The sequence below is a fragment of the Bubalus bubalis genome, chromosome 14, assembly GCF_019923935.1.
Source record: "Bubalus bubalis isolate 160015118507 breed Murrah chromosome 14, NDDB_SH_1, whole genome shotgun sequence".
NCBI classification, from domain to species: Eukaryota; Metazoa; Chordata; class Mammalia; order Artiodactyla; family Bovidae; genus Bubalus; species Bubalus bubalis.
The window spans coordinates 68,975,924-68,992,138 of record NC_059170.1 but is presented as its reverse complement, the minus strand read 5'-3'; positions in this window follow the sequence as shown (position 1 = coordinate 68,992,138).

Genomic DNA, 16,215 nt, shown 5'->3' with positions numbered 1-16,215 from the left:
AGTGGTCATGTATGGATGTGAGAGTTGGAGTGTGAAGAAAGCTGAGTGCCGAAGAATTGATGCTTTTGCACTGTGGTGATGGAGAAGACTCTTGAGAGTCCCTTGGACTGCAAGGAGATCCAACCAGTCCATTCTGAAGGAGATCAGCCCTGGGATTTCTTTGGAAGGAATGATGCTAAAGCTGAAACTCCAGTACTTTGGCAACCTCATGCGAAGGGTTGACTCATTGGAAAAGACTCTGATGCTGGGAGGGATTGGGGGCAGGAGGAGAAGGGGACGACAGAGGATGAGATGGGTGGATGGCATCACCGACTCGATGGACGTGAGTTTGAGTGAACTCCGGGAGATGGTGATGGACAGGGAGGCCTGGCGTGCTGCGATTCATGGGGTCGCAAAGAGTCGGACACGACTCAGTGACTGAACTGAACTGAACTGATGGCAGTTCTATACTTAGTTTTCTGAGGAAACCACATTGTTTACTTGAGTCCTCTTGCTTTTTGCTTGATGAGCCTAACTAAAAGTTTATCAATTTTGCTTATCTTTTTAAAAAATCAGCTCTTATTTTTATTGATCTTTTCTAACTTTTTGCCTCTTTTTAAAATCCCCTCTGATATTTATTATGTTCTTCTTTCTGCTGACTTTGGCTTAGCTTGTTCTTTTTTTTTCCTAATTTCTTTAGATGGTTAGGTTAGGGTGTTTGAGGGTTTTTCCTGTAACCTGTATCACTGTATACTTCCCACTCAGAACTGCTTTTGCTGCATTCCATGGATTTGGAATGGTGTCTCACTATTTTCATTTGTCTCGATGTATTTTCTGATTTCCTCTTTGATTTCTTCATTGAACCATTTTTGTTTTAATAGCATGTTGTTTGGTCCCCATGTGTTATTGTTCTTCCCATTTTTCTTTCTGTAATTGATTCTAGTTTCATACCATGGTGGTTGGGAAAAAAAATGCTTCAGATAATTTCTATTCTCTTAATTTTGTTAGGACTTGTTTTGTGGCCCAGCACATGATTCATGCTGAGGAAAGTTCCACGTGAACTTGAAAAGAATGTGTGTTCTGCTGTTTTTGGATGGAAAGTTCATCGTTGTTGTTGTTGTTTAGTCTGACTTTTCTGTGATTCCATTGCCCACCATCGCCTACCCGGCAGTTGTGTCCATGGTGTAGGGTAAGGAAGTTAGAAAAGGTAAGGTTTGGAAAAAGAATGAGATCCGTACTTTACGGGAACAGATCACCTTTAATGAGGTGAGAAGCGGCAGCAGTCAGATTAGTGAGCTGCTGCACTAACCCAAGAAAAGAGTAAGTATATATAGGCTGCTGCTGCTGCTGCTAAGTCACTTCAGTCGTGTCCAACTCTGTGCGACCCCATAGACGGCAGCCCACCAGGCTTCCCCGTCCCTGGGATTCTCCAGGCAAGAACACTGGAGTGGGTTGCCATTTCCTTCTCCGATGCATGAAAGTGAAGTCGCTCAGTTGTGTCCGACTCTTAGAGACCCCATGGACTGCAGCCTACCAGGCTCCTCCGTCCATGGGATTTCCCAGGCAAGAGTACTGGAGTGGAGTGCCATTGCCTTCTCCAGTATATAGGCATGTATGTGGAAATCTACTGTCTTAAGGGGGCCTGTTCTTCTCCAAGGTTGTTCTGATTAATTATCTCTTAAATGGCTGGGGCAAGGAATTCTGGAGATCATCCAGAGGCTGGGACCAGCTGGGAGCTGGGCAGAATCAACCTTAATGTCCATTTTTTTCTTCAGGTGAGAGTTCTTTGTTTTGCATACAATGGTAGGGAGAACCCAGAGGGGAGTTTTAACTCCAGGCTATTTTGAGCCCTTTAACTTTCCTTCACATGGGAATTCCTAGGCAAGAATACTGGAATGAGTTGCCATTTCCTTCTCCAGGGCATCTTCCTGACCCAGGAGATGTCTAACTGGTCTGTTGTGTCATTTAAGACCTCCGTTGGTTTGTTGATTTTCTGTCTGTATTATCTGTTCACTGGTGTAAGTGGGGTTTTTTGTTTTTGTTTTTCCTTGTAGTAGCCATCCTAAAGGATGTTGTAGCTAAGAAAAACTAAAGGACACAGAAGTGAAGAGAGTTACAAAATATCCAAGTAATTATGCCAAACCTGTGTAAAACGAGATCAAAATTCCATTCCCTTTCTGCTAGAGTACTTTGTCCTGTTAATTTACAGCTGGGCCAGAAACCAAAAAAAAAAAAAGTCCTTTTTTGAATTATCTGCTTAGTAATCACTCTTACACTTGGAATAGAAAACACAATATTTTAAATTTTTTTAGAGTTAAGAAACTAGGAACTTATCTGTTGACTCTAGTTAAGCCGTTCATTTTCCTGGGAGGGTTCTAAAGTCAAATTTCATATAAAGTATTATTAACTTTTCAGTTGTTTTGGAAAAATAACTTCTTAAGGAATTTGACTCAGAGCATGTTCTCTTGAGAGAGTGCTGGCCCCAGAGGTGGTTACTTACTCCAATTTCTTGTGCCCATGAGCTAAAATGTTTGCTCAACTCCTCTAACGTCTGGGTTTTCATTGTGCCATGTGTCACAAAAATTGGATATTTTGTTCTCTAGCAAGTTAGGCCATTAAATGAAATTGTGGAAGTAGTTTTGTTTCTTTTTCTTACATAAACCCTTCCTTTGCTATTGTTAGTTTTGTCCCTCTTTTAGTACTATTCTTTTTGGTTTCTCTTCCTATCATCACAAGAACCAAAGAGTTTCTGCAGAGCTGAATTCTTTCAAGCAACAGAATGATCCATATGCCTTCCCTCTTGCATTCAGTAGGTGATAAAGTTCTAATTTTATGCTTTTTTAATGATAAATTTCAGTTACACCTAAATGTAAAACTAAAGGAGAAAAATATAACTATGAAATCATTATGAATAAAATATGGGACATCTACAACTTGAAATTCATAAGGAAAAAATAAAGTTTTTTTTCCTTTCTAGTCATCTCTAATTAATCTGATAGTTTTGGTGGTATTAGATATAAACAGCTTTGAAACAAAATATGCCCTAGTACAATAAAATACAAGGAACAGGATGGGAGAAAATATTACAACATATAAAACAGAGGTAAAATATTGTAGATATATAAATTAATAAATGTATACTGTTTAATTAAATGTAAAAGGTATATCAATTAATAAACATTGACAGTACAAAATATGATAACTATATATAAAGGCAAAAAAACAGATGAGGTAATAAAATGTCCCCAAATAATTTTCAACCTTACTAATTAGTAAAGAAATGCAAGAAAAAATTTAAAAAAACATTGAGTTGTAAATAAACATTTGCAAAAATGCAAAGTAAGTGAAGTTTTGTGGTTCATAGTTTATGAAAAACTATGCAGGAGCTTTAAGGAGTGAAGTATTTCTAGACTTAGAGACATGAAAAGATCTTAAGGACAAGTCATTTAATCAATAACAGGTCAGATTCAACATATTCTGGGTGAAAAAATTTTTTCTGTTACGTTACACTAGAAGTATAAACCCCAAAATACAGAAACTCAGAGGATGGATTTTAAGTCCAGAGAACTGCAAAAGATATGACCATGCTGTCAATTGCTAAAATATATGTGAATATTAGACAGACAGAAAAGTGGTGTTGGGACTTCTAAGATGAGGCTGTGCTCTGAGTCTAAACTCCTTATAATTGCTTTTCCAACCTCACCTGTCAATCCTGCTACTGCATCCGCAATCAATCCCCAACCTTTACCCTCTGGCAGGTTGTCATCTTTCAAGCCGTTTTGCCTTGAGTCAGTTGGTCTCCCTGTACTTAATATATTCCTCCAGCCTCCCCTCAGTCCTTCTTTCTTCCTATTTGCTTGGCTAATTCCTCCTGTTACCCTTAGCTAGGGAGCCACCTGCTTTGTAAATCTTTCCTGCTCCCCATTAACTCTCTCTGAGCCTTTTTAATTCCTCGTTCTTCTTTTCCCATAGAGGTTATTCTGCTATTTGAGATCCAGATTCAAAATGGGTTAAAGACATTGACTCTTATAAAGTCAGTAAAATATTGATAATAGAAATGAACTATACTTTCCATTTAAACCAGTCAATCCTAAAGGAAATCAACCCTGGATATTCATTGGAAGGACTGAAGCTGAAAGTGAAGCTCCAATCTTTGGTCACCTGATGTGAAGAGCTGACTCACTGGAAAAGACCCTGATGCTGGGAAAAATTGAGGGTAAGAGGAGAAGTGGCCAAGAAAGGATGCGATAGCTGAATGGCATCATCGACTCAATGGACATGAGTTTGAGCACGCTCCGGGAGATAGTGAAGGACAGGGAAGGCAGGTTGCAGTCTATGTTGTCGCAAAGAGTCAGACATGACTTAGCAACTGAACAGCAACAACAAACTTCCCATGCAGTTTGTGCATGTGTGTTTCAATGAATAAATATGGAAAGTGAAAGATGAATGAAAGAACCTGGACAATTCTGTAAGATGGGTGCTGATTATGCAAATAATGTCATGTCAAAATTAGTACAAAAACTATGTTATTCACCACCTAATTTCCCATCATCTTGCTTGTAGATCACGTGTGTGTGTTTTATTCGGTTAGTCATGTCTGACTCTTTGCGACCCTATGGACTGTAGCCCTCAAGGTTCCTCTGTCTGTGAAATTCTCCAGGCAAGAACACTGGAGTGGGCTGACATTTCCTTCCCCAGGGGGGAGTCTTTCCTACCACATGTAAAGTTTCATTTCCTTGATATACCCACATAGATGTGAAGATTGTTAAACATAGATTGTGATTGTTTCACATAGATGGGAAGATTCCTCTTTAGGAATGAATCCTGGCAGACTGCAAATGTCGCTTCCTCTTATTATATTTATAAATGTCAAAAAGAAAAAGAAAGTAAATGGATGAGATAAAACTTATAGATTTGCAATATCAAGCAAAATAATTTCAAAAATACTGTTGTTCTCTCACAGATGCTAGACTGTAAAATTGAGGATGAAAATGCCCAACAAATTTAAAATAAGTAACAAGCAGAGTCAGCAAATTTTTTTCTAACATTATCAAGAATTCAGAAGAAGTGAACAAGACCGGGAGCTGACTGTGGCTCAGATCATGAACTCCTTATTGCCAAATTCAGACTGAAATTAAAGAAAGTAGAGAAAACCACTAGACCATTCAGGTATGACCTAAATTAAATCCCTTATGTCTATACAGTTGAAGTGAGAAATAGATTTAAGGGTCTAGATCTGATAGACAGAGTGCCTGATGAACTATGGACAGAGGTTTGTGGCATTATGCAGGAGACAGGAATCAAGACCATCCCCAAGAAAAAGAAATGCAAAAAAGAAAAATGGCTGTCTTAGGAGGCCTTACAAATAGCTGTGAAAAGAAGAAAAGGGAAAAGCAAAGGAGAAAAGATATACTCATTTGAATGCAGAGTTCCAACGAATAGCAAGGAGAGATAAGAAAGCCTTCCTCAGCAACCAATGCAAAGAAATAGAGGAAAACAATAGAATGGGGAAGACTAGAGATCTCTTCAAGAAAATTAGAGATACCAAGAGAACATTTCATGCAAAGATGGACTAAATAAAGGACAGAAATTGTAGGGACCTAACAGAAGCAGGAGATATTAAGAAGAGGTGGCAAAAATACACAGAAGAACTGTACAAAAAGAGCTTCATGACCCAGATAATCACGATGGTGTGATCACTTACCTAGAGCCAGACATCCTGGAATGTGAAGTCAAGTGGGCCTTAGGAAGCATCACTACAAACAAAGCTAGTGGAGGTGATGGAATTCCAGTTGAGCTATTTCAAATCCTGAAAGATAATGCTGTGAAAGTGCTGCATTCAATATGCCAGCACATTTGGAAAACTCAGCAGTGGCCACAGGACTGGAAAAGATCAGTATTCATTCCAATCCCAAAGAAAGGCAATGCCAAAAATGCTCAAACTACCACACAATTGCACTCATCTCACATGCTAGTAAAGTAATGCTTAAAATTCTCTAAGCTAGGCTTCAGCAGTACATGAACTGTGAACTTCCAGATGTTCAAGTAGAGGCAGATGTTCAAGATGTTCAAGCTGGTTTTAGAAAAGCCAGAGGAACCAGAGATCAAATTGCCAACATCGCTGGATCATGGAAAAAGCAAGAGAGTTCCAGAAAAACATCTATTTCTGCTTTATTGACTGTGCCAAAACCTTTGACTGTGTGGATCACAATAAACTATGGAAAATTCTTCAAGAGATGGGAATACCAGACCACCTGACCTGCCTCTTGAGAAACCTATATGCAGGTCAGGAAGAACAGTTAGAACTGGACATGGAACAACAGACTGGTTCCAAATAGGAAAAGGAGTACGTCAAGGCTGTATATTGTCACCATGCTTATTTAACTTATATGCAGAGTACATCATGAGAAATGCTGGGCTGGAAGAAGCACAAGCTGGAATCAAGATTGCCAGGAGAAATATCAATAACCTCAGATATGCAGATGACACCACCCTTATGGCAGAAAGTGAAGAGGAACTAAAAAACCTCTTGATGAAAGTGAAAGAGGAGAGTGAAAAAGTTGGCTTAAAGCTCAACATTCAGAAAACGGAGATCATGGCATCTGGTCCCATCACTTCATGGGAAATAGATGGGGAAACAGTGAAAACAGTGGTTGATTTTATTTTCTGGGCTCCAAAGTCACTGCAGATGGTGACTGCAGCCATGAAATTAAAAGATGCTTGCTCCTTGGAAGGAAAGTTATGACCAAACTAGACAGCATATTAAAAAGCAGAGACATTACTTTGCCAACAAAGGTCCATCTAGTCAAGGCTATGGTTTTTCCAGTGGTCATGTATGGATTTGAGAGTTGGACTATAAAGAAAGTTGAGTGCTGAAGAACTGATGTTTTTGAACTGTGGTGTTGGAGAAGACTCTTGAGAGTCCCTTGGACTGCAAGGAGATCCAACCAGCCCATCCTAAAGGAGTCATTCCTGGGTGTTCATTGGTAGGACTGATGTTGAAGCTGAAACTCCAATACTTTGGCCACCTGATTGGAAGAGATGACTCATTTGAAAAGACCCTGATGCTGGGAAAGATTGAGGTCAGGAGGAGAAGGGGATGACAGAGGATGAGATGGATGGATGGCATTACCGACTCAATGGACATAGGTTCAGGTGGACTCCAGGAGTTGGTGTTAGACAGGGAGTCTTGGCGTGCTGCAGTCCATGGGGTTGCGAAGAGTTGGACACAATTGAGCAACTGAAGTGAACTGAACTCTGTTGCTAAATTTTAAACAAAAAAGAAGGAAAAACAATATGGATTTATCATCAGTGAAGAAAAAAATATTCATAATTCATAATGATATATATAATCTTTCTAATTATGATAACATTATATGGCCACATAGTAAACAAAATTATGACCAAGCAAAGGGATTTGAGAGCTCAAGTGAACAGTCTATGAGTAAACAAGGCAATCAAGGAAACCAGATAAGAGGGAAATAAAAGAAAATCTGGATATTATTGGAATGACTTATTTATATCAGGCATTATCAGCCAACTTCGATTACCTTTTTCGATTTAGTCCAGGTTGAAACTGAGGTTATTGAGACTCAGTTCAGTTCAATTCAGTCGCTCAGTCCTGTCTGACTTTGCGATCCCATTGACTGTAGCACACCAGGCTTCCCTGTCCATCACCAACTCCCGGAGCTTGCTCAAATGCATGTCCATCGAGTCGGTAATGCCATCCAACCATGTCATCCTCTGTCATCCCCTTCTCCTTCTGTCTTCAATCTTTCCCAACATCAGGGACTGATTGAGACTCAATCATGCAATCTATGTGGACCGGGACGATTGTCATCTGATACCTGAAATCTGTGAATTCTAATAATGACTCCCTCCTCCTCATGTTTTTTTAGAAGAAACAGAATAAAACTCAGATCCCTAACTGCCAGGAAGTAACCAACAGTTGCTGAAGCAAAACAGTGTTGTCTAGATTTAGATGATTAATTGCAGTGCACAAATCATATTTTGGGCCTGTCATGTTATACCTCAAAGCACTGTGTTTGCTTAATGTGTTAGAGGCTCCATGCTACCCTTTAGGTAGCTCAATTAATACATCACTAACTTAGAAACCTTTCAATCCAGATGGATAGGAAATTAACATGTTTCTAAGTGAATTACATCCATGGTTTAGGAGAGAGGGGAAAAAAAAAGAAAACACAACAGTAACAATTCCAAAACAGTGATTTGAAAGAGTTATATATTGATTTCTGTTGTTAAAGTGGATTTCAATGTACAAAATGCTAACTCAACAAAAATCAATAACTCCTTTCACTTCCCAGTGTGCTTTTAAAAACATCATTCAGTTTTATTCAAAAGGGGGATGTTTAATTCAGGACACATTCCTAATAGTTGCTGCCTTAGTTTAGAATACACAATACAATACAAGGTGGCAGAATAAAGAGGGAGGGATTCTGACTAATGGTGATGTTTGTGCATTCTGAGATCTATTTATTAGACTTATTCTAATAGGGAAGGATAAAGTTAACATTACTAAAAACTAACATTTTCATTAAGTCCCAAGGTCCAAGCTATGTGATGATAGTATTAACTTCATATGATATAAATGTGTCAATTTTAGCTTCAATTTTGTGGGGGAAGCAAGAATATATTTCAGACAAAGGATTTTCTTTATTACTTGGCCATTAAAAGACCAGATAATTCAAAAGCTCCTATCTCACTAGAAGCTTTACTTATATTATGAGACAGCTTAAGACTCTACCTGGTTCTGGTCTCATGTGTTGAAGAAACATGTCCATCATAGTATAGGAACTCATAAGTTACTATAGAGCTAAATTTAAAAGGTCTTTTTGTTTTCTCTCTAAAAGTCCTTCTCCTTAACCAAAAGCATTAATCCAAATAGAAAGACGAAAGAAAGAATTAATTTCTCAGTCATGTCTGATTCTTTGTGACCCTACGTACTGTAGCCCACTGGGCTCCTCTGTCCATGGAATTCTCCAGGCAAGAAGACGAGTGGGTTGCCATTTCCTACTCCAGGGGATCTTTCCAACCCAGGGTTCAAACCTCAGTCTCCTGCATTGCAAGCAGATTCTTTACCATCTGACCCACAAGGGAAGCTATGTTTGCTAATTGAGAAGTTCTCTAATGTCACCCATAATTATGTTTATGCATTATTAGAAATAGTTACTTTTATAATATATCTGAAATGTCAGTTAGTACTAAATATGAAAAATAATTTCATATTTATTTTCAGTAGTGAAGAAATACAATACGCTATCACTTTTCTTAAATTGTTACAATTTCACAAATATAAAGACACCAATTTTTTTTTTTTCTGCCAACTCTGATACCTTTCCTTAAAGAATTTTAAAGGACAGTCTAATCACTCCTACAGGAAATGTGTTTTATTTTTATCTACTCTACAATTTAAAAATTCTTTCAATTTTTCTCTTGCAAGGAAAGTTTAATGAGGCATATTTGCTTGTTTCCATGGTATTTCAAAGGAGGATTCCTAGCTGAAGGCAACAAGATGTATACAAAAAAAAAAAAAAAAAAAAAAGGAATAAATAACAGCCCTTGCAATAAGAGAGAAACTCTCCATTTCAAATAAATTCCATAGGATAGTAGTTATTCATTTACTATCTGTAAAATACCATGAGTAGTTTTGAATGTTGAAGACAGGTTTTCCTGGAAAAAAAAAAGGTAACAAAATTCATTATGTAACACAATCTGTCACTACAAAATCCAAAAATACCCTATCTTAGACATGGATCAAAATTCAGTTCTCTATAAAACTATTGTATGTATTAAAAAAAAACAAGGATAAAGTCCACTTACATTGTCTTGATTTGGTAAGTGACATGCTGAGACTTTTCTGTGTTACAGAAATAGCCAGTGACTTGTTCTATTAGCTTTGAATTCCAACACTCACAAATCTAGGTTGATTCTCCTAGCAGCAATCAGCAAAGGAGCAGGTTGGGCTGTTCAGGGTCTCTGTCATCTCCAAAGTATATAGATTTGTGTTTTTCTTTTTAATTTGTGTTATAGGTATTTGCATTGGAGAAGGAAATGGCAACCCACTCCAGTGTTCTTGCCTGGAGAATCCCAGGGATGGGGGAGCCTGGTGGGCTGCTGTCTATGGGGTTGCACAGAGTCGGACACAACTGAAGTGACTTAGCAGCAGCAGCAGCATAGGTATTTTGATAAGGTCTGTAGTTAAAAATACAAATCAATTTATTGGAAGATTTCTGTAACTCATGCAAGCATATTACAATACCACATTTATAGCTTGTGATGATAAATACTATTCCATTAGTATCTTCCACCTCTCTTTTACATATTTCAAATGGAGTGGGTGAGAGGTCACATGTAAGGAGGAGAGCAGGTTTTGAACTCACAAGTGTCTAATAATATAATTCCTATTTTAGCCTCTCTGAAAAAGGAATACCACGCATGAGAAATGTAATGTTGTTGGAGGCACTTAAGTACATTGCCAATAGATAAAATGTCAACAAAACAAAAAAGAGTACATTAGCAAAAAATGTCGATTTTATAAGGCAATGTGTTCTATTAGAAAGGACCATGAATTGAAGTGGGAAGGAGCTGATCTCTAATCCTAAGTTTGCTGTTAAGTAGAAATACAAAGTCTTGAGCCTCAGTTTCCTTGATTGTAAAATGGTGGTGGATTAGATGATGTCTAAAATACTTTCAATTCAGGCTAGTATAATTTTATTTGGGAAGGTAGTATTTGGTAGGTATTATCTCTCTGGTTTTTAGTAGCTGTGAGCTCAAATTTAGAAAGGAAAAAAGAGCCACAGAAAGAGATTAAACACAGATGGCACTATCTTATCTTGGTCTTTTCCTTGTGTGCAATCAGAAGACCACAAAGTCAAAAATCAAGGAGCACAGGGATGGCGGCCAACCACTCAAACCTTTTCTGTTGTGAAGAATCATGTGGCCGCTGCAAAATGAATCAGGGCATCAGAGCAGCCAGACTCACTCAAGATAATGGGACAAGTCAGGGTGTTAGAGAAAACCAAACAGATAGTAATTAATGTGGCAAAATCAAGTTCCATCCAGGAAGTATTGAGTAGGGGGAAAGACACTCCAGTGTAGAACTGGGCTTGACCCCAAATGCAAGTACAAGTGGGGATATACAGCAAAGAGACAGAGTGAGGGGATCAGTGGATGGGAAATTCCTAAGAGGGGGCCTCAAAGGCAGGGGAAGCCTTGCTGAACTAACCCAACAGGTTTCTTGCTGAAGGCACATCAGGGTGATCAGATATCATCTGGGATACGTTTGATCACGAAACTGTTGACTGGAAAAAAACAAAGCAACATGAGGGGCAAAATGAGAACTCTAGTCCAGCAGATAGCGCTTCAGATGGTTCTGTGAAACTGCTCCAAAGAGGTGGGGAGAAGATCAGTATAAATGTGATTTTCGTGAAGGGGGAGCACATGTAATCAAACACATATTGTTTCAAAAGGTTTCTGTTAGTGTTGTGAAGGTTACTGCTCGTCACAAGAAGCCGACATCACCATAAAGGATTTTAGCGATTTTCTAGATTTGAGGAGATGCAAGAATTGGGCTCATAAAATCTTCTCCTGAAAACAAATAACAGAAGATCTGTTCTGCCAGCTTTGTTTTCTTCCCCCCTCCCCCTCCCCAGAACACAGAGTGCCTTATTCTGCTCTCCACGCTGAACTCTTTTCAAGGGGTGTTGATTGTCAGCAGCTGCTGAGGCTCATAATTTAATCCTTGTAGAAGTAGATGGCAAGTGCTGCTGTGTAGATGGCATAACAAAGGTGAGTAGATGTCAAGTGTAGGGAATTTTCCCTAAAGTAACTTAATAGGATTCTTGCTATAACTGAGATTTGCAGGCTTGGCAAGGATGGGGGCTAAGGTCAAGGCCTCCGGGTGAAAAGGTTCAGTGTAAATTGACTAACGCTTGGTCCAGGAGAAAATCCTTTTCAGGGACAAGCAATGCACACAGAGGACCCAAGGAGCCTGAGAATCTCTCAGGTCAGACGCCCCAGTGAGGGAACTTCCAACTTCAGATCGAAATTGCTTTAAGAATTAAAAATAAACAAAAAACGTAAGCAAATATGTGGGTCTATTACAAGTTACACCTGGGACTTCCCTACAGTCCAGTAGCTAGATTTCACATTCCCAGTACAGGGTTGGAGAACTAAGATCCTGCATGCCGCACCACATGGCCACAAAAATAATAAAGTAAATAAATGAATAAGTAAAAATTAAAAAAAAAAAGAGTTACATACAGCAAACCTAGCCTGTGCTTTCTGTTTTTTCCTTTTATTCCTAGCAGAAAAAAACAAACCATTGGTGGTCTTTGCAGCTCTGTTGATCACTCACATTTAAACAAATGTCCTCATTAAAAATTCAGATCCCTGAAGCTCTCTGCAGAGAAGACCAGTGCCCATTTGAATATTTAATATAGTTTAAAATACAAAGGCTAAGATTTCCTTGGTTAGTTGAAATGTTCTGAGGTGAAAAAGAGGAAAAAGTTATTCAAGTAAAGTGTTAAATATTCTCCAATATCTAGAGCTAGCAACTTCTCGGCATGGGTTGAGCTGAATTTCAAAACCATTGTCATTCCTGAGACAACCTGTAGTTTTAAATGACTAGGCTGTCAGCCTTTTAGCTCTCCACATTTCCCTTTTCTGCTTTAGTGAATAGTAACAATTACATTGCAAACAGCATGTTATTTCCAACTGTTTTTTTGACAGAAATCTTTGTGTTACAAATATTGAAAACTTGAGTTAGTTTGCATGATTCATTTTTTATGTAAATCATAAGGGTGGGGAATTTTTTTTAAGGCTTCCATAAATTTGGTCTTTTAAATAATATTGACTTATTTTTCACATGAAAAAATACATAGAATACACATTAAAAAATAAACAGAATAGCTCAGAAGGGGTTGTATAGATTTGAAAATAATTTTTAACACTCAATTTTTAGATTCATTATTGTTGTTCAGTTGCTAAGCTGTGTCTGACCCTGTGACCCCATGGACTGCAGCATGCCAGACTTCCCTGTTCTTCACTATTTCCTAGAGTTTGCTCAAACTCATGACCATTGTACCAATCATGTCAGATAACCATCTCACACAACAAACTGTGGAAAATTCTTAAAGAGATGGGAATACCAGTCCACCTGAGCTGTCTCCTGAGAAATCTGTATGCAGTTCAAGAACCAACAGTTAGAACTGGACATGGAACAACAGACTGGTTCCAGATCAGGAAAGGAGTATGTCAAGGCTGCATATTGTCACCCTGCTTATTTAACTTATATGTAGAGTACATCATGAGAAATGCTGGACTGGATGAAGCACAAGCTGGAATTAAGATTGCCTGGAGAAATATCAATAACCTCAGTTATGCAGATGACACCACACTTCTTCAAAGAAGAACTAAAGGGCCTCTTGATGAAAGTGAAAGAGGGAGTGAAAAAGTTGGTTTAAAACCCAACATTCAGAAAACTAAGATCATGGCGTCTGGTCCCATCACTTCATGGCAAATAGATGGGGAAACAATGGAAACAGTGAGAGACTTTATTTTGGGGGGCTCCAAAATCACTGCAGATGGTGACAGCAGCCGTGAAATTAAGACACTTGCTCCTTGGAAGAAAAGTTATGACCAACCTGCTGCTGCTGCTGCTGCTAAGTCACTTCAATCAACCAAACTAGATGGCATATTACTTTGCCAACAAAGGTCTGTCTAGTCAAAGCTTTGGTTTTTCCAGTAGTCATGTATGGATGTGAGAGTTGGACTATAAAGAAAGCTGAGCGCTGAAGAATTGATGTGTTTGAACTGTGGTGTTGGAAAAGACTCTTGAGAGTCCCTTGGACTGCAAGGAGATCCAACCAGTCCATCCAAAGCCAAATCAGTCCTGAATATTCATTGGAAGGACTAATTCTGAAGCTGAAACTCCAATACTTTGGCCACCTAATGCGAAGAACTGACTCATCTGAAAAGACCCTGATGCTGGGAAAGACTGAAGGCAGGAGGAGAAGGGGACGACAGAGAATGAGATGGTTGGATGGTATCACCGGCTCAATAGACATGAGTTTGAGCAAGCTCTGGCTGTTGGTGATGGACAGAGAAGCCTGGTGTGCTGCAGTCCATGGGGTCATGCAGAGTCAGACAGGACTGAGTGACTGAACTGAACCAACTCATCCTCTGTTGCCCCCTTCTTCTCCTGTCCTCAGTCTTTTCGAGCATCAGGCTCTTTGCATCAAGTGGCCAAAGTAATTGAGCTTCAGCTTCAGCATCAGTCCTTTCATTAAATATTCAGGGTTGATTTCCTTTAGGATTGATTTATGTTCATAGAGCAAGGCATTTTAATGGTTAGAATTCCCAGACTGAAAGAAGTTGTGCCATTTGGAAAATGGAAACAGGGATATTGTCAACTAAAAAACATAGTCAAAACCTGAAAGTAGAGAGTTATTTAATTTGGTGGGAATGTTTAGGACTCTGAATCTGGGAGACAGCATCTCAGGAGTGCTGAGGAAACTGCTCCAAGGAGACAGGAGGGGAAGTCAGGCTATATATAAGTTTGCAACCAAGGGAGCAGCCAGTCTGAACATCAAAGGTCAGGTATCCAGTTAAGGGATTTAGCATTCTGTGTATGGGAAGATCAAGCCTCCGGGCTCTCTGAATTCGGTTCTTTCACATGCACTGCAGCTATATGGGGCCGACGCTGTTTCCCTGTTCACCTGGTTTCCTGCATCCCCCAGCTCCTCTGCAGTTACCCTGGGGGTTGGCAGCATCAGCTGGCTCACAGCTTTGGGAGCCTACATTCACACATTCACATTTGGAAGCCAGACATCGCTGATGGCTGCCACATTTCTTGTTTATTAATATGGCAGGAGATATTTTCATTTCATAATATTATATAGTCCTTTTTTTCAAACAACTTGTTGCACTTTCCCCACTCTTAAAAGGGATAGATTGATTTGTTTTAGATGTAACTGCCTGAAAATATCATTTCTGAATGAAGACAGAATTTAAGAAAGAATTTTTGTGTTAAAAAGTGCAATAAGCTTGGGGATAGCACTTGATGAGCCATACACTTCAAGATGTTTATCTTTCAAGCTGATTTAAACTTTTAGTAACTACTGTGTCTTTCAAGATCTAAGGAAAAACCAGTAGGATCAAAGCCTATGTTCTGACTTTTTAAACTACCCTTAAATATCTGAAATAGACTTTTCTTAACACAATAGCATAGCTTAGAAATTATCACATCTAGCTTTTGTAGTATATATATAATTATCTCTGGTAATTTATAATTCATGTGTGTGTTTTATGTATTATATATTATACTATATATAATACATATAATAAAAATGTATTAATGCAGAAGATTGGATTGGATGTGTCATAAAATCTTTTCCATCTTTAAAAGTTTGTGGTTTTATTAAATATTTACTGTGCACTAAGTATGTATAAGACATTTATCTTTGTAAAGAGAAATAAGTGGATACAAATGTTTCAGCCCTTGATCAAGAGGGCTTTAATGTTCCCCCAGCTTGACTAAACTTGAGACAAATTCTTTCCTGTCTATAGGCCCCTGACCTTTTTTTTAGAGCATTTCATTTAGAAAACTTATCATTGTAAATTATTTCTCTGTCCTTTTGAGATGTGAATCTTCTCCCAGCCTATTTACTTTTATAGCTGAAAAATGCCTTTCTCAAGGACTTGAGAACCATCTTTTGGAAATGGCATCATCAAAGGAGACCACACTCCTATTTTCCAGTCTCTTTGAGAGGGTAAGAGCCCAATGTTGAAAAGTTACAATTAGCAAACACAGATGCCTAATTCATAGACCAACTTCCCCCCGACCATCTCCAGTATATGCTCGCCACATATGCCAGTGCTTAAAAATCCTCCCACCTTTTATTTTAGTGGATTTGCATTTAAACTCCATCCTTTATTGTCATAGTATTGAATAAGATCTACCTGTTTAATTTTGTCCACTGCAGTTTTTCTTCGGTAACCACTCCAGTACTCTTGCCTAGAAAATCCCATGGACAGAGGAGCCTGGTAGGCTGCAGTCCATGGGGTTGCTAAGGGTCAGACCTGACTGAGCGACTTCACTTTCGCTTTTCACTTTCATGCATTGGAGAAGGAAATGGCAACCCACTCCAGTGTTCTTGCTTGGAGAATCCCAGGGATGGGGGAGCCTGGTGGGCTGCCGTCTATGGAGTCACACAG